Raw genomic sequence first — 23,708 nt, forward strand, 5'->3', positions numbered from 1 at the left:
CGCCTTCTGTGTTGCAATGTAATCTGTGTATCTGTTCCCCTCAATTGCCCAGTTTGGTAGGTCACTCAGTGGGTGTTCCATTGGACACCCACAGCCTATCTACCTGAATATAAATTATGCTGGAGTCTGTTTTTCTTTCAGAGAAAGGCACTTTTTTTTAGTATCCAGACTGTCCTCGGATAACAAGGTGGAAACTTGCAGCGTATGGACCTCTCGATCGAACAGCAACTGATCTGCATTTTCTGGCCTCACCTGGGTTCAGCTGATTTTAGTTTTCAGTGTTCTAAAACGGGCTTCGTTCATCAACACTAACCTTGAGGCACCTTGAGCAGCATAATCTACAGATGTTAAAGCTTGATGTTACCTCAGGGCCACCTCTTGATTTTCCTCACCTTCTCCAGTGTTCTGTTCAGCTTTAGGGTACTGTTCATAACCGAGCTGCCAGCCTGGCTCACTGGTGCACCCGGAGGGATGGGCCGGGGACTGGGATTCTACCTGCTCAGCTGCAGATAAACAAGCCAATGCCCCCAATGACCAGGGTGGTCCTATCTAGTGCTGGGTGCTGGTAAGCTAAGCTGCTCCATCCAGTTAAACCCCAGCAGATCCAGTGCACACACTTGGGAGTCATGAACCTTTGACTCTGTGCAATCTGTACCTAATTTGCATAGACTAGGGTAAGGGGGTTGTGTGCTTCCAAGGGAAATGGGTACACTTCGAATCGGGCAAAGAGAAACTCTACCTGTGGGTTTCTCCGCTGTTTGGTTTGGAGGCTCTTCAAGGGGGGGGTTGGGTTCCTGTGCATGTCACTTAGCTGACCACATCAGCGTTTTAAATTCTCAGCATACGTGACAGCAAGAGGACAAACACATCCAAGAGGACATGTAGCTTTAAGAAACATTAACTATTATAAATAGTATCAGTGAATGTAAGGTTGTAATTTAATGAGCGGTTCACATGTCAGGCTTCATCACATCATCCGAATTGTTGAATTCGATTACAGGCTGGTAATTCACTGGAAGGTGTCTGTTCATTTCTGTAGCATGCCTGGTCTATGATTTATTATTTATACTGGGCAGTACGCTTCATATATAACATAAAACCAGTATTACGTTAACACCTGGCAAATAGGAGCTGGTTGTATGTAGTACCTTGTCATAATCCTATTTTCCTTTCCCCAGTGCCATATTGTTTCTGTGGCAGGGAACTCGGCCACTTGTTGTTTCATATGATGAGAAAAGCCGAGAATGGGTTGTCTAGTCTGGTTCTCCATTCCATGACCTGCTGAGAGGCCGAGTGGAGAAATGAGGTGCCTCCCACAACAGATCTCAGTGGGCAGGTCGATGTGATGTGTTCCATGCTCTGGGACTCATGGCCATAGTTGCACTTTGGGTTGTCCCTCACCTTCCACTGGTGGACCAGATTGCCGCATTGTCCGGTCTTCGAGGGAGGTCGAAGCCGGGGACCTCTGCAGTTAGGTCAGCGATGAGGTTTCTTTGTGTTACATGCATCCCACGATTCTGTCCATCTGGATAGTGGGTCGATACCCACTGCATGAATATTGACTGCTGTTTCCCAGAATGGCCGGCGTGATTTTACGCGCTTTCGTGGTGGGTTTTTCAAATCTTCGTGAATGGGAAGATCGATGTTGCTCACGATTATTTCCATCTCACGGGGCACGGGGGCGATTGGCAGGTGGGGCAATGTGGAACAGCACCGGGAGCCACTCAGTTGGAGTGGGCTTGAGTGTCCGTGACACTGTCGCCGACACCGCCCCCGTCCTCATGGCAGCGTTTAGTTGCACATTCACAATCTTTGTGTGGTGGCTGCAGGACCCTGAGGCAGCAGAATAGACTTGGGCCACTGTTGTGATGTAAAGTGTTCTGGCTGTGCTCCCCACTCGACCACTGCAGAACCCTGACTGAAAAAAGAAATACATTTCTTTGTAAACGCTTTTGCCTCCATGTTTTCTCCACTCCTCTCCTGAAGGTGCTGCTGCTTGTCGAGACACAGTTGTACAAGTGCTCATCTGCCACTTCCAAGTGACCCCAGACAGCGATGACAGCAGGTTGTTCAATGGTGCAGAGCATTGTAGTGAAGCCTCTTCCTGACCTCATCCCGGGTCCTCCATCCTAGGAACTCCATCCCGGGTCCTCATCCCGGATCCTCCATCCCGGGTCCACCCACAAATTCTGCTGAAGCTCAGAAATTGCTGGAACTTCACTGTTCATGGAAGCCTTTTCCTAAATTACTGCTTTCAGTCACTTTCAGCATCCTACTGTGCTGCATTAACTCTGGTTAATAACCCTTTCAGTGCTAACAGTACTCTTCATTGCCCAAGTGATGCATGGGCATCATTTTATATAATGTCTAATGATGTTTGTCTCTAATTCTAATTTTAAAAAATATATCTAATTTCCAAGGGAGAAATGAACGGCACCACAGGCCAGGGAGGCTCCAGGTTCCTGGTGTCGATGTGGGATAGGCGCTGGGCAACAATGACTTTAGGTAAAGATTCCAGCGAGGTGAAAACAATGGCACTTTCCTCCTGTCCGACAGCTGGGCTGGCTCCACCACTGAGACTTGAAAAGCAGGGCAGCAAGACTCAGGCGTGTGGGCCCACACAGCAGGGTACAGCATGGACATCTGGGAGTCTCTGACCACGGAGACCTGCAAAGACTTGAAGATGAAGTGTATCACTCCTCGCCGCTCGCCGCCTGCAACTCGAGAAGATGAAGAGTTGGATTTGTCGATCTCAGTGTCAATATGTACACTCTTTAATTCAGTCACCAATCATAAGGAGTTTAAAAAATGATGAAGCTATAGCCAGAATCTTGTCCCAACCTTAATGATAGAAGTGTTGCAGCTTTCCTCAGCTGTCTGCAAAGCTTGAGGGAAGAGATAAGCTACTTTTGAAAAAGCACAGCTGGTGTGATTTGTTCAGTTATGTCCATGACAGCCAATTATTTTCAAACATGGTCGACAGCTATTCAAATCCATGTAGTCCCAATCACTATTCAGGAGCTGAAGCTGTTAGAATCGGAGTTGGTTTGGAACTTGCAGGAGATGTATTTCAGACTGGCTTAGCGGTAGATTTTGACCTTTTATAGTTTGCCTTTCAAGGCGCTAGATAGAAGTATTTCAGTGTATTACATTATTTATTTGCTTGTATATCTTTTGTTAAATACATTTTCTTAATGGTTTAAACTGAAAATGACATCCGATGTTATGAGGCTCTGCCACTTATCAGAGATGGGAGAGAGCTCCAATGGAGGCGTAGGATAAATCTAGTAGATAAAATAATTAACGGAGGTTATCTTAGACACATTACGGAAAGCTCATCTAGATAGCAAGGCCAGCGAAGATATTCCCAAAGGCATAGGGAGTTAAATCTCATCTGTGAGAGTGATGGAAAATACAGGAGCCAAAAGATCTGGAATGAGATGGGTAGCAAAGACCCAAAAAGGTAACACTGCTACCTGACTTGACTACCCAGTCTATAAAGCACAGTTAGAGCACCAGGGACTGTCCTTGCAATGAATATGTTGTGAGTTGGGGTGGGTGGGGGGGAACGGGACCTGGAGTGCCTGCGTTGCCGACTCAGTTCAGTTCTAAACTTTCCATAAATGTTAGTCAGTGATGGGATTGTCGCCCGGGGTCAGTTGTGTAGCAGTAAGGTCGATGCATACAGCTTATCTTTGCTAATGTGAGAGGCTGGTGTGAAAAGCCCCACAGGTGCAAACATGTCACGTTTCTGTATAGGTTGGGTGCGTACGGTTCCCGTGGCTCACTGGGTAAATGCAAAGCCATACAGAGCAAGAAGGTCCAGGTTCAGATCCAAGTCTACTTTGAGTGAGGTGACCTCAGTCGGAGTAGCTACAGTTAGTATTGTTGGCCCTGGATCAAAGAGGGGGAAATCTTCCAGGGATCCCGTTCCTGATCACTGTATAGCATGTGTTATTCAGCTCAATGCACGTTTGATCAGCAGGTACCAGCACAGTTGGAGATCGAAGCATTAAGACAGCAAACCCCAGCGGAACGGTAACACTGATCAATTCAGATCAAAACACAGTGTATTGAATATTTAATATTACTGGGGATAGATAGCATTCCAATCTGAAGCTATCAGTTTGGGTTTCTTGGTGTGAAGCTTCAGTGGGCTTTCTTGGGTGTGTATTCTTTTTCATTTTCGTCCCTCTTTTCCTGAGGGTATTGTTACACGGAGGCTGACAATCATCAGGACTCCTCATTAACTGGCTGTTCTTCACGTGTGAGCCAAGATCTTGGTCGTGATTCAACAACAACAACTTGTATTTATATAGCGCCTTTAACGTAGTGAAATGTCCCAAGGCACTTCACAGGAGTATTATGCGATAAAAATTTGACCATGCCGCATAAGTAGAAATTCACGCAGGTGACCAAAAGCTTGTTCAAAGAGGTAGGTTTTAAGGAGTGTCATGAAGGAGGAAAGTGAGGTAGAGAGGCGGAGAGGTTTAGGGAGGGAGTTCCAGAGCTTGGAGTCTAGGCAACAGAAGACACGGCCACCAATGGGTGAGCGATTATAATCAGGGATGCTCAGGAGGACAGAATTAGAGGAGCGGAGACATCTCGGGGGCGGGGTGGGGGGGGGGGGCTGGAGAAGATTACAGAGATAGGGAGGGGTGAGACCATGGAGGGATTTGAAAATAAGAATGAGAACTTTGAAATTTAGGTGTTGCTTAACCAATCGTGTGTCTCAGGGCAGGGGGCATCACAGCTGAGTTTGATCCTGTCTTCTTTACCCAATACTCCTGCACACATGCACGCTACAGCAGAGGTCACTGGGTGGTGGTGAGGAGTGACAACCCTGGCTGATCACTCCCTGAACCTCAATTGCAGAAGTTATTTGTCGAACTCTGACAGAGGGACAGAACTTGGGATCTTCTTGGTCTGTATGGGTCAGTACCACATCATCATAGGCAGTCCCTCGAACGAGGATGACTTGCTTCCACAGAATTCTCAGGTGTTTCAATAAAGGACCCGATGTTCCAGTCCTGAACTCCAATTGAGGGGGTGGAAGATGCCTGTGCGTGGATTTTTTTAACATGCGGTGACCGTTGCACATCAGCCACCACATGGGCTTGACAGAGCTAGGTCTTGGTCCAGTGGCAAGGATTAAACCAGGATGACTGGAGACCTGTTCTGCTGCATGGACCTAGTGCACACACATATCGCAGTGTGGGCTGGCCCGTGCCCTGGGACCTCCGCTCTTCTGTGCCCCGTACCCTCATTCGCTGCACCTTCACCCACAATGTTTCAGGGCCCGGCGCTCCAGCCCTATTTATAGCCCCGACCTGCGGTGGTGTTCTCACACAGGTCGGGGTGGCCCACAATGTTCCACACCTAGCAGTGGATTTACCCACTGAACCACTGGGGCAAGTAAGCAAACCATTCAGTGCAAGAAGCTTCCTTTGACCTACCCTAGTGTTGGTTCATTTAGTCTGGTAACCATTACATGGCTCCCTAGATCGGCCAAAAAAAGAAAGACTTCCATTTATATGACGCCTTCCACGAGCACTTTACAGCCAATGAAGTACTTTTGAAGTGTAGTCACTGTTGGAATGTAGGAAACGCGGCAGCCAATTTGTGCACAGCAAGCTCCCGCAAACAGCAATGTGACAATGACCAGATAATCTGTTTTTAGTGATGTTGATTGAGGGATAAATATTGTCCAGAACACCGGGGATAACTCCCCTGTTCTTCTTCAAAATAGTGCCATGGGATCTTTTAAGTCCACCTGAGAGAGCAGACGGGGCCTCGGTTTTAATGTCTCATCTGAAAGACGCCATCTCCGACAGTGCAGCATTCCTTCAGCACTGCACTGGAATGTCAGCCTAGGTATATATGCTCAAGTCTCTGGAGTGGGACTTGAACCCACAACCTTCTGCCTTTAGAGTTGAGTGTGCTACCACTGAGCCATGGCTGGCACCAAAGAGCTGATCATCTGAAATCCGCTCCAGGATCCCTCAATAGGAGGCCTAATAGTAAGAAGCACAGATGTGCCCCCTTACTGAGAAACCTCTCAGCCAGTGCGTGCACCTTTTGTACAATTTCCACGTGTTTGTTGCCACCCTGAACTGCTTGGTCTCATCACACGACGAGTGCTATTACACTTTGAGCAGTGGCTCTTGCCCTGCAGGACAGGACCCCTTATCTCGAAGTCTGTGGCCCCTTTAACTCAGTCTACAGCATAGCCTTGGTTTGTTCTGAGGCTCCAATTGCCGGTACCAGCACAGCTGCAACATCACAAGGCGATATCCTTGATTCCGGCACATTTAACTTTGCAGTTGGCCTTCACTGCTTGTTTATCCTGCAGTCAAGGATGGTAACAGTTCAGGAGAGGTGGGCTGAACTATCTGGGGCACAGGCTTAGAATGAGCACATTGATTGAGGTGTACTGCAGTGTCAGAACTCGAAGTAACGACTCCTCCAGAGGCAGTGGAAGGTTTTATTAAACGTTGTTTTGGTATTGGTACATGGGCTGTTGCAGGCAGCGAATGTGGGAAGTATTTTGTCAATGAGACACTTGGGCCCATAAATTTGGCCGTACAACACCCATTTTTCAGGGGCTAACTGACCTACTGAGCCCCCAATATGGCAGGCAGGAAACACGCACACAGTTCCTGCTGGAAATGCACCGCCCGCCATTTGGGTGAAAGGAAAAATATAGGTGTCCAGGCGCATGCGTATGCAAATAAGGGGCCTATTGCCTGTTTTGGGGCCCCCACTTCAAGATTGGTTTACACCTATTGGTAAGTAAATCTAGACCCTGCGATATACAAAGTAAGTTTTTCAAATGTACTTACCTGAATATGGAATTGGGAGGAGCATTTAAGAAAGAAAGTCTTGCATTTATATAGTGCCTTTCACGACCACTGGACATCTCAAAAGCGCTTTACAGCCAATGAAGTACTTTTGAATTGCAGTCACTGTTGTAATGTGGGAAAGGTTGCCGTTATGTTCAACCGGAATTCCCCTCCATCTTCTCTCCTATTCACCCCCATGACCCTAGCAACGGTCTTGGTTACCAGGTCACCCCCATGACCCTAGCAACGGTCTTGGTTACCAGGTGGGCTGAGGCAGGCAGTATAATGGAGTTGGAAGTAGGCAATCCGTGTGGCGGAGAGGATATGGGTTTGGAATCTCAGCTCAGGGCCAGACAGAACGCAGATATTGCAAACAGTCTGGTTCCGCCTGAGAATCTTTAACCCAGACAGTTCATTCCGTGTCAGTAAATAACGAAGGGTGGGGTCCCAACCTATTTTCTATCTGTACCTACAAAATCTAAATTAACCAGAATCGTTTAATTGTAAATTATTCATTTTTACGTTTTTGTCCCCTGCAGTTTCGGTACTTGCAGTTCCTCGTTTTTAATCCTACACCACTCCCTCTGGCATTACATGTTGTGTGATCTACATTACCCCGCCATTCTGCCAAGCTGCTAATGCAAGGTGCAGCCAACTGGAAGCATCTACATCCTGGAAGGTCTTGCATCACACTGCAAACTGTGCAGAGCAAAGACTCCGTGCTCCTGACGGTTGAGTGCTTTTAAGGCCAGCAGTTCATCCACGGAATGGGAGAGGGTGGTTCAAAGGTTTGAATGGCCCCAGTGACATTGTTCAGGGAGCATGTTCCTTGTGAGCAATCTCACCCAGTCAGCCTCTGGCCCAGTTTTCTCCTCAACACCACCCCTCTGGATGGTCCCAAATCCCAAAGATGTTATTAAGTGCAACCACGCCCTCCCTAGTTCCTTTTAATCCTTGTGGTGTGTACGTTGAATACTAACTTTCAGTTCCTTACTGCAGTGTTTGCACCGATATAGCTGAGAAGGCCAACCCCCAGAGGTTAAGTGGGGTAAAATACTGCCTGTCTGTGGCATTGTACAGACCACAAACCAGCCCGTGCTGGCAAGTGCATCAGTGTGAATGTCGCCTGAGAACAAGAGCAGGATCGACTGTGATGCTGCCTGTGGTTGAATAGCCGACTGACACACTGGGCTCGGATGTGAAGTTTAGCCACATTTGCAAGGTACCTGGAGCGTGGACGGTGACAATGGAACTGTACCTGTGAACAATGTTCCCCCTAATTTTTGGGAGGCTGCGTGGCCCCTTTAAGGGGCTGCGCAGCTGATTCACAGATTCACACATGCGCAAAATTTAACATTGGAAAAGCCGGTCTCGGGCTTTGCGGAATTGGGAGACAGCCGCATGGCCGTACAGCTTACAGGAAACATTGTTTGTGCAACGCCATGGGACGTTTTACCTCATTAAAGGCGCTATATAAATGCAAGTTGCTGTTGTTGTTGTACCCCCAACTACAATTGGCCTCCGTGGTCCTAACTAAGAGGTGGGAAAAGTCAGCGAGGGTTCCTGCTCCTCATCACCGTCCAATGACTCCTGCTGGAAAGAGTGAGCCTATGTAGACATCAGGTGAGGACAGGAATGGTGCTCAACTACGATGCTGCACCCTGTCGAATAGCCTGCCAACACTCCCACTAAAGGCTCACGCCTGAAGATGGCCACAGTGGAAATGTACCCCAGCGCCATTCAGCACCTCCAGGAGAGGAGAGGGCGGCGGGGGAGAAAAAACAAACAGTGAATTCCAAAGCTGTGACGTGCCAAACAGCTGAGGGGAAGCTAACCTCCGGAGGTGAAGGACACCATCCCAGAGCCTTGACGTGCCATCGTGCCGGACGCTGCTACATGCCGTCTATTCCAGTCTGCCCACAACTCTGAACATTAGCCTGTTGATCTTGGTTTGATCTCGCTGACAATCACTTGGGAGATCAGCAGAGGTGCTGAGTAAATCCAGGATGATTCTGATTGATCCGGCAGAAAAGAACATTTTCAAAAGAACATCTAATCTATTAAGTTTTTAGACCTTCTCATTTGCATAAGTTTTTAGACCTTCTCATTTGCATAAGTTTGTTGCTGAATGGAGGTTGAGTGTCACACTGTAGCGGATGTCACTGCACAGAATGTTAATACCAGCTCGTCCCTGTACAGTCTGTCAGTACCAGCTTGTCCTGTACAGTCTGTCAGTACCAGCTCGTCCCTGTACAGTCTGTCAGTACCAGCTTGTCCTGTACAGTCTGTCAGTACCAGCTCGTCCCTGTACAGTCTGTCAGTACCAGCTTGTCCTGTACAGTCTGTCAGTACCAGCTCGTCCCTGTACAGTCTGTCAGTACCAGCTTGTCCTGTACAGTCTGTCAGTACCAGCTCGTCCCTGTACAGTCTGTCAGTACCAGCTTGTCCTGTACAGTCTGTCAGTACCAGCTTGTCCTGTACAGTCTGTCAGTACCAGCTCGTCCCTGTACAGTCTGTCAGTACCAGCTCGTCCCTGTACAGTCTGTTAATACCAGCTTGTCCTGTACAGTCTGTCAGTACCAGCTCATCCTGTACAAACTCTCTCCCCGACAGCACTCAGTGATTGACAGCATTAAGTGATTGACAGCAATCCCTCACCCGTTCTAACCAGGCGTATGCATTTAAAAATTGGTCTCTTTCCTTCATTCCCCGCCCCCTCCCAGCTGCTATGTTCACCCATTCTGTCTCACTGGCCAGCCCTGTCCAATCTCACACCAGAGTCATAAGTCAGAGCTGATTCTGAGCTCTGTGGAGTTCCGGTTGCACAAATGTGCCCTGGCGGTGATTTGGGTTACACAATGTCAGCCGTGGCTCAGTGGGTAGCACCCTTGCCTCTGAGTCAGAAGGTTGTGGGTTCATGTCCCACTTCAGGGACTTGAGCACAAAATCTAGGCCGACAGTGCAGTGCTGAGGAAGTGCTGCACTGTTGGAGGTGCCGTCTTTCAGATGAGATGTTAAACCGAGGCCCCATCTGCTCTCTCAGGTGGACATAAAAGATGCCACGACACTATTTCGAAAAAGAGCAGGGGAGTTATCCCCGCTGTCCTGGCCAATATTTATCCCTCAATCAACATCACTGAAATAGATTATCTGGTCATTATCACATTGCTGTTTGTGGGAGCTTGCTGCACACAATTTGGCTGCCTACATTACAACACTTCAAAAGTACTTCATTGGCTGTAAAGCGCTTGGGTCATCGTGAAAGGTGCTATATAAATGCAAGTCTTTCTTACAAAGGCTCTATTCCGTCTACTTGCCAGCCTGTTGACTCCTCAGTAAGAGAACAGCCCCAAACATGAGTGGGTGGCAGTACCACACAGCACTCCTATCACAGCTGTGCGTGTGTGTACAATACCAGCCCACAGCTATCGTACTCCAGCTAAATGGTGGCAGACCCATGTTTCTCCTCTGAAATATTTTGGTTCTCAGATGTCGTGCGCCAGTCTTGTCCGTGTTCTGCCCATGGCACTCTAATTCTGTGCTCAGTGAGCTTAAACCAATCTGCCCTTCAATTAGCAACTGCCACTTCCTCCACTAAACCCTCGCTGACAGGAGCTCGACACGTTATTGCTTCACTAACTTAGTGAAGTGCGTTGTGTTTCTGTCTGTTTCAAACCCCATTTACGCTAATCCATGGGTCAATATCATTTCAATTTGGATTCCTTGTGAAGTTGCAGTTTAGGTACTGTTAATATCTGCAGGTTCATCTCTTGCCCGAGATCCTGACTTTCTGTCACATTGAATCGACCCGACTGATTCAGTGAATGCCATCTGGGAACCAGTGCATTATTAGCTGTTGGAATATTAAGGGTATGAGTTCGTGATGGTTCTGTCCCTCCCACACACTGCATTGTTTTGGCTGCCACAGTTATTTGCCCGTTTTTGTTGAAAAACCAACCTCTTAACAGGATGGCACAATAATCGGTGGTGGCCATTCCACAAGCTGACTGCCCAATACAACAACGCCGGCCCTTTCGTCTAGAAAATCTTTTGAGTGCTCCCCCACTGGCTCAGTGGATTGAAACTGCCGTCCGGCATGAAAGGGAACTGTAGAGACCACAACGCAGAATCGTAGAATTTTACAGCCATGAAGGAGGCCATTCGGCCCATCGAGCTGTCCAATTAGTCCCACTCCCCTGCTCTTTCCCCACAGCCTTGCAATTTTTTCCCTCTTCCAGTATTTATCGCATTCCCTTTTGAGAGTTACTATTGAATCTGCTTCCTTTCAGGCAGTGCGTTCCAGAACAGAACAACTCGCTGTGTAGAAAAAAAATTCTCCTCATCTCCTCTCTGGTTCTTTTGCCAATTACCTTACATCTGTGTCCTTTGGTTACTGACCAGAAACAGTCTCTCCCTATCTACTCTATCAAAATTTTTCATAATTTTGAACACCTCTATTAAATCTTCCCTTAACCTTCTCTGCTCTATGTTCAAGGTGCACCATCTTAGTAACATTGAATTGCATAGAATTTTACATCACAGAAACAGGCCATTCGGCCCAACAGGTTTATGCTCCACACAACACTACTCCCACCTTCCTTTATCTCATCCTATCAACACAACTTTCTATTCCTTTCTCCCTCATGTACTTCTCTAACTTCCACTTGCTCTTCGGCTCAGCTACTCCAGTGTTGGTAGCGAATGTCATAATCTCACCACTTTCTGAGTAAGGAAATCTCTTAGTAACATTAGGGACAGGAGTAGGTCATTCAGCCCATCAAACCTGCTCCACCCTTGAATTAGACCGTGGCTGATCTGCACCTCAACTCCACTTTCCCGCAGATGCTTCGTATCCCTCGATACCCTCACTGAACAAAAGTCATATCAATCTCAATCTTGGAGGCTCCAATTGTCCTAACCTCCACAGTCTATTGGGAGAGAGAGTTCCAAGGACAGCTAGGAGATGGGCAATAAATGCTGGCTTTGCCAGCAATGCCATAATCCCAGGAATTAATTTTAAAAATCCATCCCTGCCCAGTGCTTAATTAACTGGTCATGGCTGGGATGGCAGTTGGAGCGGTACAATTGGGCTCAGTACCCGGGGATAGGGAAGGGGCAAAAAGTAACCAGGTCCTGATCATTGACCTGTGACCCCCTACACAGGAGACAGGGCTGGACTGGCTGGCGAAGCCCCGACCATTGATCCAGCATCAGTTCTACATGGAGAATGGTCTCTCCCCCCCCACCTCTCTTCCCACCCCCTCTCTTCTTCCCCCCCCTCTCTTCCCCCCCCCTCTCTTCCCCCCCCTCTCTTCCCCCCCTCTCTTCCCCCCCCTCTTCCCCTCCCCCCTCTCTTTCCCCTCCTCCCCTCCCCCCTCTCTTTCCCCTCCTCCCCTCCCCCCTCTCTTTCCCCTCCTCCCCTCCCCCCTCTCTTTCCCCTCCTCCCCTCCCCCCTCTCTTTCCCCTCCTCCCCTCCCCCCTCTCTTTCCCCTCCTCCCCTCCCCCCTCTCTTTCCCCTCCTCCCCTCCCCCCTCTCTTTCCCCTCCTCCCCTCTCTTTCCCCTCCTCCCCTCCTCCCCTCTCTTCCCTCTCTTTCCCCTCCTCCCCTCTCTTTCCCCTCCTCCCCTCTCTTTCCCCTCCTCCCCTCTCTTTCCCCTCCTCCCCTCTCTCCTCCCCCTCTCTCTCCCCACCCCTCTCTCTCTCCTTCCCTTCGCTCTCCTCCCCTTCCCCCCTCCCCACTCTCCCTCTCCTCCCCCCCTCTCTCCCCCCCTCCCTCTCCTCCCCTCCCTCTCCTCCCCTCCCTCTCCTCCCCTCCCTTCTTCTCTCCCTCCCTCCCCTCTCTCCTCCCCTCCTCTCCCTCTCCTCCCCTCTCCCCCCTCTCCTCCCCTCCCCCCCTCTCCTCCCCCCTCTCTCTCTCTCTCTCATCCCCCCTCCTCTCTATCATCCCCCCCCTCTCTCTCATCCCCCCTCTCCCTCCTCTCTCCCTCTCTCCTCCCCCCTCTCTCCCTCTCTCCTCCCCCCTCTCTCCCTCTCTCCTCCCCCCTCCCTCCCTCTCCTTTCCCCCTCTCTCCCTCTCTCCTTTCCCCCTCTCTCCCTCTCTCTCTCTCCTTTCCCTCTCTCTCTCTCTCTCTCCTTTTCCCCTCTCTCTCTCCTTTCCCCCTCTCTCTCTCTCTTTTCCCCCTCTCTCTCTCTCCTTTCCCCCTCTCTCTCTCTCTCTCCTTTCCCCCTCTTTCTCTCTCTCTCTCCTTCCCCCCCTTTCTCTCTCTCTCTCTCTTTCCCCCCCCCCCTTTCTCCTTCCCCCCCCCCCCTCTCCTCCCCACCCCCTCTCTGTACAGCTCAGGGGCTGAGATCACCCTCTGAGCGACGAGTTAAGCTTCTTTGATCATATTCATCACCATTTTTAGTTACTATTTGTTGAGCATTGTGTGTGCACTGTATTGTGGCTCAGTGTATGCATACAGTACTGTACAATGCCTGTGCTGATAGTGTAGTACGATACTGTATCCAGTGTCATTACTCTGGCACTGTGTATACAGTGTACTGTATCTGTGCTGACGCTGTGGATATCGAACAAATTAACCAGTGTAATTTTGTTAACATTTTTAATTATTCATTTATATTCTAATTAAGCAATCAGCATTGCCTCAGTCTTGATTAGCACCTTCAGCTGATTTTAACTGTCACTCATCATTTCGATGGTAAGTGAAGTGCTGCTTGTGTGTGTTACTGTAATTGAAGAGTGTGCCGGGGGAGCAAGGTCCTTGGTTTGGGCAAGTACCAAATAACAAGCATCAGAGAGCTGGAACTGGGTTTGCAGTTGACGCAGCTCGTCGGGGCAGATTGTCCTGATTCCCCCCCCCGACATCACCGACAGACAGCCCATCAGCATCGCCATGGGTGAGATCATCACCGTTGCCAAACTTTCCAATGGTGTGTAATGACAGGTCGATCCAAGGAAGCAGTTCACTTGCAGGAGGCTCTAACTCATTTCCTCCCGATGATCCAGTGCTTTTCCTTCAGTTTTCCCATTCCCTCTCCTAAAGATGCGGACTGTGCACTGTGCCACATTTCCCATTTCCACAGTTACTGGCAGCCCTGTGGTACCTCTCCCTAGTGGCTGCTCCTCGTGACTGTGTTGGCAGGCTTGTTGACCTAGCCCCTCGAGCCTGTTCCACCATTCAGTTAGATTATGGCTGATCTATACTTAACTCCATTTACTCACCTTGGTTCCGTAACTCTTAATACCCTTCCCTAACAAAAATCCCAATTTTGACATTTTCAATTGACCCCCCCCCCCCCCCAGCCTCAAGAGCTATTTGGGCTGATTTCCCGATTTCCACTACCCGATATGTGGAGACGTGCTTCCTGACATCACCCCTGAACAGCCTAGCTCTAATTTTAAGGTAACGCCCCCCTGATCGGGACCCTCCCACCAGAGGAAATAGTTTCTCTCGATCTACTCTATCAACTCCTTTAATCATCTTGAACACCTCAGTTAGATCCCCCCTTAATCCTCTACACTCGGTGACCCTGGAGGGCACCACAACCAAGCCTATCTCATCCGCCCCTAACGTCCGCACAGACACTTTCCAGCAGGGGTCAGTGGCTCGTGATCAGGAGGAGGAGGAGCTGCTCTTACTGGTTATCTTTTTTACCTTCTTTATCTAGGAGCACTGAAGTTAATTGTTGGTCATTTTTTCTGAGATGCAGCACAGAATTAATTAAGTCTGCCTTCCTCCTGTTCCAGCGAGCTCGGTACCGCACCGGCCAATGTCTTTGCCCAGTTCGTCAACAGAGGAGCATATCCTCTTTTCAAGCTTATCCCTGCCCCCTTCAAATGCGCATTTTCATCTGCTTGCTCAAAGTTCTCTGCGCTCTCTATGAGTCTCATGACCTTTCTATAATGGGGCACCAAAACTGCGCACGGTACTCTAAGTGTGCCCTAATCATTCCATTGTACACATTTATCATTACTTCTGTACACTAGTACTCTGTGCCTCTATTTATAAAACCCAAACTGCTGGTCGCCTTTGTTATAACTTTATCCACCTGCACTCACACTTTTAAGGAATTATATATTTGAACCCCTGGGTCTTTCTACTCATTCACAGGATGTCCAGCAAGGCCGTATTTATTGCCCATTCCTCGTTGCTTCAGTAAGTTCTGGGCCACCTTAAACTGTTTCAGTTCTTGTACTGATAATGCTCCACAATGGTGTTGGATAGAGAATCCCAGGATTTTGACTCAGTGACTATGAAGGAATAGCAATATATCCAAGTCAGATGTCCAAGCAATACATTTCCCAGTCCGGTTGATGTGTGCGACTTAGAAGGGGACTTGAAGGTGATGTCCCTACTAAACCGCTGCACTTACCACCTTGATGGTAGAGATGGCGGGGCTGGAAGGTGCTGTCGAATGAATCTTGGTGAGCTGCTGTAGATAGTGCATACTGAAGCCACAGTGCACCAGTGGTGGACAGGATGGATACTGAGTCCAGTGTGGAGAGACACCAATCAAGTGAACTGCTCTGTCCTGGATGGTGTTGATTGAGCGCCGAGTGTTTATTGCAGTGTTTATTCAGTCAAGTGGTGAGTTTTCCATCACACTTCTGATTTGTGCCTTGTGGGTGGTGGAGAGGCTTTGCAGAGTCAGATGAGCCGCTTGTTCCAGAGTACGCAGTCTCTGTCCTGCTTTTACAGCCATGGTGCTGATATGGCTGGTCCAGTTAAGCTTCCAGTAAGCTTTATCCATAATCTTCAGTATCTTTCCATTGAATGAATACTCCCATGATTTTAAATTTTAAAGACCTCTCTGACTTCCTGAAGTCTTTTGTGGTGGTTCTTGTTTATAAACCCGCCTACTTTTATGTCATTGCCAAACTTCGATATCCTGCTCCCGATACCCAAACCAAAATCCTATGTATGGACCCAACGCTGACCTCTAGGGGACACCACTTCCAACCCTCTGTAATCCAAGCAACATCTATTAACCCGAAACCTTTGTGTCTTGTCAACCAACATTCTATCCATAATGCGACATTTCTCCTTCTACCATATTCCTAATTATTTGTATCAAGCCTCCTGTGCCTTTGCAAATCCATATACATGGCACCCACTGCATTCTCTAGTTTATAGTTACCTAGTTTATCCCTTTTCTTAAACGGGTGTTACTTTGGCAATTCTCCCAATGCCATAATTTGCATATCTAAGAAGTATTGAAAAGTCAGAGCCTCTGCTATCCGCTTTCTGAATTCCTTTAACAGCCTAGGTTTCATACCATCAGAGAACAGTGACTTATCTAATCTGAGTTCTGCTAATCTTTACAGAACCAATTTCCTTTCTACAGTAATCTTCAACAATGTTCCCCATCCTTCTCCAATACACCCACACTCTCACTTCCACCATCATTTGTGAAAACTGATGCAGAATATGTATTTAATATCCTGCCACACCTTTGTCGTTGATAGCTAGAGTTCTCTTTCATCCCGAAGCGGTGCTACCCTCTCTTCAATTATCCTTTCACTTTTAATATGCGTACAAAAGCCCTTTCTATTTCCTTTCATATTCTCGACTAGCCTATTTCACATTCCCCTTTATCGCTTCCAATCTCCTGTTTCATCTCTCCACTGTACTTTCTATAATGCTCATGGTTTTCTTCGGTATCATAAGCCCTCATTTTGTCAAGTGTCTCCCTTTTAAATTTCAGTTTAGTTTTAATCTCTCTATCCATAGAACACTAACCTGTTACATCATCTTTTCCCCTTATAATTACATATTTATCTGGTAAACACCTTTTGAAAAATTCACATCACAAGATGGATGATTGATGACCAAAGTCCTTTGGACCATTTGATCTCATCCTTCCAGACTACCAATCCGATCGTCTCCCTGTTATTGCACCTATTTCCTAAATGACACCAATGTCCTGGCTTCACCCAGTCCAATCCAGCTGCTGGTTGCCTTCTGTGTAAATACTTCCCAATGTCTGTTCCAAACTTGTCCTTCACAGCCCTGACCCTGTGCCCTCTTGCCCTGCTGCTTGATGTATCTGAAAGTCTTGCTCTGGGCTCACTCCCTCTCGCCTGTTGAGGTCTCCTCTGAGATGTGTTCAGTTTTGGTCTCCTAATCTGAGGAAGGATGTTCTTGCTATTGAGGGAGTGCAGCGGAGGTTCACCAGGCTGATTCCTGGGATCAAGGGAACAAAGGGGACTACAGTGGGATGAGGGCAGAGTTGGCTAAAGTAGACTGGAAACACAGACTAAACGGTGGCACAATTGAGGAACAGTGGAGGACTTTTAAGGAGCTCTTTCATAGTGCTCAACAAAAATATATTCCAGTGAAAAAGAAGGGCGGTAAGAGAAGGGATAACCAGCCGTGGATAACCAAGGAAATAAAGGAGAGTATCAAATTAAAAACCAATGCGTATAAGGTGGCCAAGGTTAGTGGGGAAATAGAAGATTGGGAAAATTTTAAATGACAGCAAAGAATGACTAAGAAAGCAATAAAGAAAGAAAAGATAGATTACGAAGGTAAACTTGCGCAAAACATAAAAACGGATAGTAAAAGCTTTTACAGATATATAAAACGGAAAAGAGTGACTAAAGTAAATGTTGGTCCCTTAGAAGATGAGAAGGGGGATTTAATAATGGGAAATGTGGAAATGGCTGAGACCTTAAACAATTATTTTGCTTCGGTCTTCACAGTGGAAGACACAGAAACCATGCCAGAAATTGCTGGTCACAGGAATGTGGGAAGGGAGGACCTTGAGACAATCACTATCACTAGTGGGGTAGTGCTGGACAGGCTAATGGGACTCAAGGTAGACAAGTCCCCTGGTCCTGATGAAATGCATCCCAGGGTATTAAAAGAGATGGCGGAAGTTATAGCAGATGCATTCGTTATAATCTACCAAAATTCTCTGGACTCTGGGGAGGTACCAGCGGATTGGAAAGCAGCTAATGTAACGCCTCTGTTTAAAAAAAGGGGGCAGACAAAAGGCAGGTAACTATAGGCCAGTTAGTTTACATCTGTAGTGGGGAAAATGCTTGAAACTATCATTAAGGAAGAAATAGCAGGACATCGAGATAGGAATAGTGCAATCAAGCAGACGCAGCATGGATTCATGAAGGGGAAATCGTGTTTAACTAATTTACTGGAATTCTTTGAGGATATAACGAGCATAGTGGATAGAGGTGTACCGATGGATGTGGTGTATTTAGATTTCCAAAAGGCATTCGATAAGGTGCCACACAAAAGGTTACTGCAGAAGATAAATGTACGCGGAGTCAGTGGAAATGTATTAGCATGGATCGAGAATTGGCTGGCTAACAGAAAGCAGAGAGTCGGGATAAATGGGTCCTTTTCGGGTTGGAAATCGGTGGTCAGTGGTGTGCCACAGGGATCGGTGCTGGGACCACAACTGTTTACAATATACATAGATGACCTGGAAGAGGGGACAGAGTGCAGTGTAACAAAATTTGCAGATGACACAAAAATTAGTGGAAAAGCGGGTTGTGTAGAGGACACAGAGAGGCTGCAAAGAGATTTAGATAGGTTAAGCGAATGGGCTAAGGTTTGGCAGATGGAATACAATGTCGCAAAGTGTGAGGTTATCCACTTTGGGGAAAAAAAACAGTAAAAGGAAATATTATTTGAATGGGGAGAAATTACAACATGCTGCGGTGCAGAGGGACCTGGGGGACCTTGTGCATGAATCTCAAAGTTAGTTTGCAGATGCAACAGGTAATCAGGAAGGCAAATAGAATGTTGGTCTTCATTGCGAGAGGGATGGAGTACAAAAGCAGGGAGGTCCTTCTGCAACTGTATAGGGTATTGGTGAGGCCGCACCTGGAGTACTGCATGCAGTTTTGGTCACCTTACTTAAGGAAGGATATACTAGCTTTGGAGGGGGTACAGAGACGATTCACTAGGCTGATTCCGGAGATGAGGGGGTTACCTTATGATGATAGATTGAGTAGACTGCGTCTTTACTCGTTGGAGTTCAGAAGGATGAGGGGTGATCTTATAGAAACATTTAAAATAATGAAAGGGATAGACAAGATAGAGGCAGAGAGGTTGTTTCCACTGCTCGGGGAGACTAGAACTAGGGGGCACAGCCTCAAAATACGGGGGAGCCAATTTAAAACCGAGTTGAGAAGGAATTTCTTCTCCCAGAGGGTTGTGAATCTGAGGAATTCTCTGCCCAAGGAAGCAGTTGAGGCTAGCTCATTGAATGTATTCAAATCACAGATAGATAGATTTTTAACCAATAAGGGAATTAAGGGTTATGGGGAGCGGGCGGGTAAGTGGAGCTGAGTCCACGGCCACATCAGCCATGATCTTGTTGAATGGCGGAGCAGGCTCGAGGGGCTAGATGGCCTACTCCTGTTTCTAATTCTTATGTTCTTATGGCAGGACTGACATATCAGGAGAGATTGGATCGATTGGGCCTGTATCCACTGGAGTTTAGAAGGATGAGAGTGGATCTCATAGAAACGTATACAATTCTGATGGGACTGAACAGGTTAGATGCAGGAAGAATGTTCCTGATGTTGGGGAAGTCCAGAACCAGAGGACATAGTTTTAGGATAAGGTGTAGGCTATTTAGGACTGAGATGAGGAGGAACTTCTTCACTCAGAGAGTTGTTAACCTATGGAATTCCCGACCACAGAGAGTTGTTGATGCCGGTTCATTGGATATATTCAAGAGGGAGTTAGATATGGCCCTTACGGCTAAAGGGATCAAGGGGTGTGGAGAGAAAGCAGGAATGGGGTACTGAAGGAATGATCAGCCATGATCTTATTGAATGGTGGTGCAGGCTCAAAGGGCCGGATGGCCTACTCCTGCACCTATTTTCTATGTTTCTATGTCTTTTTTTGAGGGTGAAGAATCCTAGCTTATGAAGTCACCCCTCATAGCGCTTCCCTCCTGGCTGGGTTCAGCTTTGTTGCTTTCTACTGCTTCTTTATGCAATTATCAATGCGTGCTTGATGGTCAACTCGAGGGGGAAATCTGGTCTTGTACAACAGTGGTTCACAAACTGTAGCTTGTGGATCAGGTAGCACCCTTGTACACTGGTATCTCATTCCAATTTCCGCCTGTATTTCTTAGTTACTGGTTTGTGCTGTTTGAATTTTGTGGGTGTGGAGGTTTGGAAATTGGAGGTTGGAGTTTTTATCATTGTAATGTATGCACCCATGAGGATGCTCACCGGTTTGTCGAGCTGTTGAGTTGTGACCACATTCAATAAAATCCCAGCCAATTGGGTTCGGGGGATCCACGATGAGGCAGGTGGTTGTGAGCCTGGTGGATGAACTGGTAATGTGTCGTGTGATTGTTAAACCTTTGCTATTAAACCATCTAGTTCTTAATAGCAATGTGTTGCTATGAATTCTCAAGTAAAGAACCCATGAAGCAAATACATTACGAGCATTGTTGCCTCATTGGCTTATAAATCTTAACTCTGAACACTAGCACCAGCAACATGATACAAAGCAATGGAGAGGGTGTAGGGGAGTGAGATTGGTTTTGGATTGCTTTGGCAAGGAGCCAGCAGAGACATGATGGGACAAATGGTCTCCTTCTGTCCTGCAGTCTTCTTTGCTTGAGACTGGAATCGCTCCATGTTTGAGCTCTGCATCCCTTCATCAGTTGATGTATTATTTACTGTTTTTTTTCTGTTGCTGAGGAGGAGAATTGTTCAGTGTTACAGTTTGCAATGTACGTGTGTATAATCAAGATGAGGAGGGCTGCAATCTGGTGTGCTGCTGTTCTTTCTGGCACACAGCAGAAAAATCAATCCACAAAAAAGTAACTCTTATAGCCGAGCCTTCCAGATCAGCAAAGTTCCCGGACCTGTGCTGAATCAGCTGATCTGTTCGGGCCCGTTGCCACGGGGCTAGGGAGAGGGTCCCTGCTGCTGAACAGTATCCAGCGAGCTGCTGGGAAGTACACGTGCGGATATGGGGCGAGGGCCGGATCACAAGTAGCTGTGATGCCCTCTACAGTTGAATAGCCCACCAAGATTGACTGCCTGGATTCCCGCGTGGAAAGCGACTATTTGGGTGAGGTACTGGAGGGTGACCAGCAGCTGGGAATTGTAGCCCAGTATGAATGGGCATCTTCAGGAGAGAAAGAAAGGAGCTTCATTAAACATAAATGTAATTTTAAAAACAAGATTCATGCCCACGTTGAAAGTAACCATCGTTCGTTTGGGTTTCTCGGCCTTTTTGCGAACAATTATCATTTATGTCCCTAATGCCGAACATAAAATTAATTTGGAATGTCGGTGTGAATTGGAAGTACTGTAAAACAGCTTCCTAACGGGACATAAGCTCCACTAGCTGCTGCTTGTACAGTGCTGGACAATTTAAAACACACACACACCTTAAAAAGAAATGGTGCGAGGCTTCAGGGAATGGGGCTGGGAACTGGTACTCCTGGTGAGGCGGATCTTTATCGGCAGAGGGGGACTGATCGTTTGCGGCGCCTGCTTGTACTTTGGCTTTATATCTGTATAAAATATGCTGCAGGGAAGTGACACCTCTTTCAGTCAGGTTTTATGTGCCAGGCTAATGCAGTAATTCAACACCTGGGTTTGAGGGACATCTGTTCTCGGGAATGGGACACTTTCTGTTGCAGGCACCAGGTAGAAAGACTTGCATTTATATAGCGCCTTTCACAACCTCAGGACACCCCAAAGCGCTTTATAATCAAGGAAGTACTTTTGAAGTGTAGTCACTGTTGTAATGTTAGAAATACAGCAGCCAGGTTGTGCACAGCAAGCTCCCACAAGCAACAATGAGGTAATTGACCAGATCAACAGTTTTTGTGATTTTGGTTGAGGGAATAATGTTGGCCAGAATACTGGGTATAACTCCCCTGCCCTTTGAAAGAGTGCCATGGGATCTTTTACGTCCACCTGAGAGCGTAGATGGGGCCTCAGTTTAACGTCTCATCTGAAATACAGATGCAGAGTAAAGCTCCCTCTGTTCCATTCCAACAATATGCCTCCGCCCCAAGCTACTGTGCCAGTGTAACATTTTATCCCCTCCCTCACTCTGTGCCCCTCTGATTGGCCAATTAGGGCAGGTTTGTGCTGCAGGTATATCCCCACTAGGAGCTGGATTGAGATAACCCCAAACTCATTTCCCACAGGGGCCTCAATATCAACAGGCACAGACACCTCGAACCCCATCGGTCTGGACTTAATTTGAACCCAGGGATATATGACCATTGAGAATTATTCTGGTGTAAAATGGACAGAGCTGATAACCTCACTGGGCCTATCACCCTGGCAGAATTGTGATACCAAGGAGCAGAAGTGGTCACTGGAACTGGTTCTGAAGGTGGGGATAATCTTGCCTCAAAGTTGGGTGGCTCAGTGGGAGCACACGTGCCTCTGAGTCAGAAGGTTGTGGGTTCAAGTCCCACTCCAAGGACTTGAGCACATGAATCTAGGCTGACATTCCAGTGCAGTGCTGAGGGAGTGCTGCACTGTCTTGTGGGATGAGAAGTTACACCTAGGCCTCGTCTGCTCTCTCAGGTGGATGTAAAAGAACCCATGGCACTATTTCGATGAAGAGCAGGGAAGTTAACCCCGGCCAATGTTTATCATTCAATCAACATAACAAAAACAGATTATCTGGTCATTATCACATTGCTGTTTGTGGGAGTTTGCTGTGCGCAAATTGGCTGCTGTGTTTCCCACATTACAACAGTGATTGCATTTCAAAAAATACTTCATTGGCTGTAAAGCGCTTTGAATCATCCAGTGGTCATGAAAGGCGCTATATAAATGCAAGTCTTTTTCATTCTTTTCAAAGGGAGGTCTTTGTGCAGTTACCGTTCTGTTTCTAGAACTGACTGTGCATGGGTGAAACTTCTGTTGCTGTTCTCCCAAGAAGGGGAGCGGTGCTGCTCTATAATGCTGAGGTTCACATGGGTAGAATGGTCACTGTGCTGAGGGACTGGAGAGTGGACGGGTCATCAGAGGCCAGCCAGGAACCAGAGCCTTCAAAAGAGAAGGGAGGCCCACGTGAAACTCGTTTTCCGGATTTATGCTAATTTCTGCTGCATTTGTGCACACAAATACAATAGTCTACATTGACTGCACGAGGTGGTTGTGAAACTCTAAAGAATGTCGTGAGAATGTGAAATGCGCTGTATAAATGTAAGTTTGTTCCCTTCTAACACATAACGCATCTAACATATAGTGTAACGAGAAGAGGTTGAGGACGGACCGATCTATTTCAGCTCTGGAGAACTCTTCTCCATCCAAAACTTTTATTTCCCAAATGCTGTTGTGCAGTTGTGTCCTGATGGTGTAAACGCAGAGCTAAGTTTGCCAAAGAAAATCTATTTTGTTTGCATGAGGGTATCTCAGTCCCTGGGGTAAATGATGGTATTTTATTGCAATTTTATATATTTAGTTCCTGCTTGAATTTTAATGACTCGACTGCATTGCAACTAATGAAATATAACTCCCCATTTTAATATTGGTGATGGGGCAGCTGATGTGTGAAGGGTTTGTAAATGATTCCATTGTGGCTTTAATAAAGGGCTCATTCATCATTCAGAGTATTTTGATAAGCAGGCAGCAACCTTAACATTCAACTCTTAACTTGTTCTAAGAAGAAATGTAAAATGTAAAATGCTCATTTCTTTTTCAATGTTTAAAATAAATAGAACTCTAAAGAGGGAGAGGCGGTGTGGTAAAGTGAAATCTTTCTTTTCATGGTCTCTGCAGCCACAGCTATGGGCACCTGCCCCAGAAGATGCTGTGCTGCGTTTCCAGATGCTGGTTGCTGCTATAAGTGACCTTGAGTAAATCCGTACTGGAGAAGACCAGCCAGCCAGTGCCACTGAT

General features: G+C 47.2%; 1 protein-coding gene across 3 annotated transcripts in view; it reads left to right on the forward strand.

Moving 5' to 3' along the window:
- The window catches only part of LOC139228817 (kazrin-like), a 387,245-nt gene that overhangs the window by 26,146 nt on the left and 337,391 nt on the right, over positions 1 to 23,708 (forward strand). The gene's annotated exons all lie outside the window — the stretch shown is intronic.

Source organism: Pristiophorus japonicus, chromosome 18 (genome assembly GCF_044704955.1).
Source record: "Pristiophorus japonicus isolate sPriJap1 chromosome 18, sPriJap1.hap1, whole genome shotgun sequence".
Classification (NCBI taxonomy): Eukaryota; Metazoa; Chordata; class Chondrichthyes; family Pristiophoridae; genus Pristiophorus; species Pristiophorus japonicus.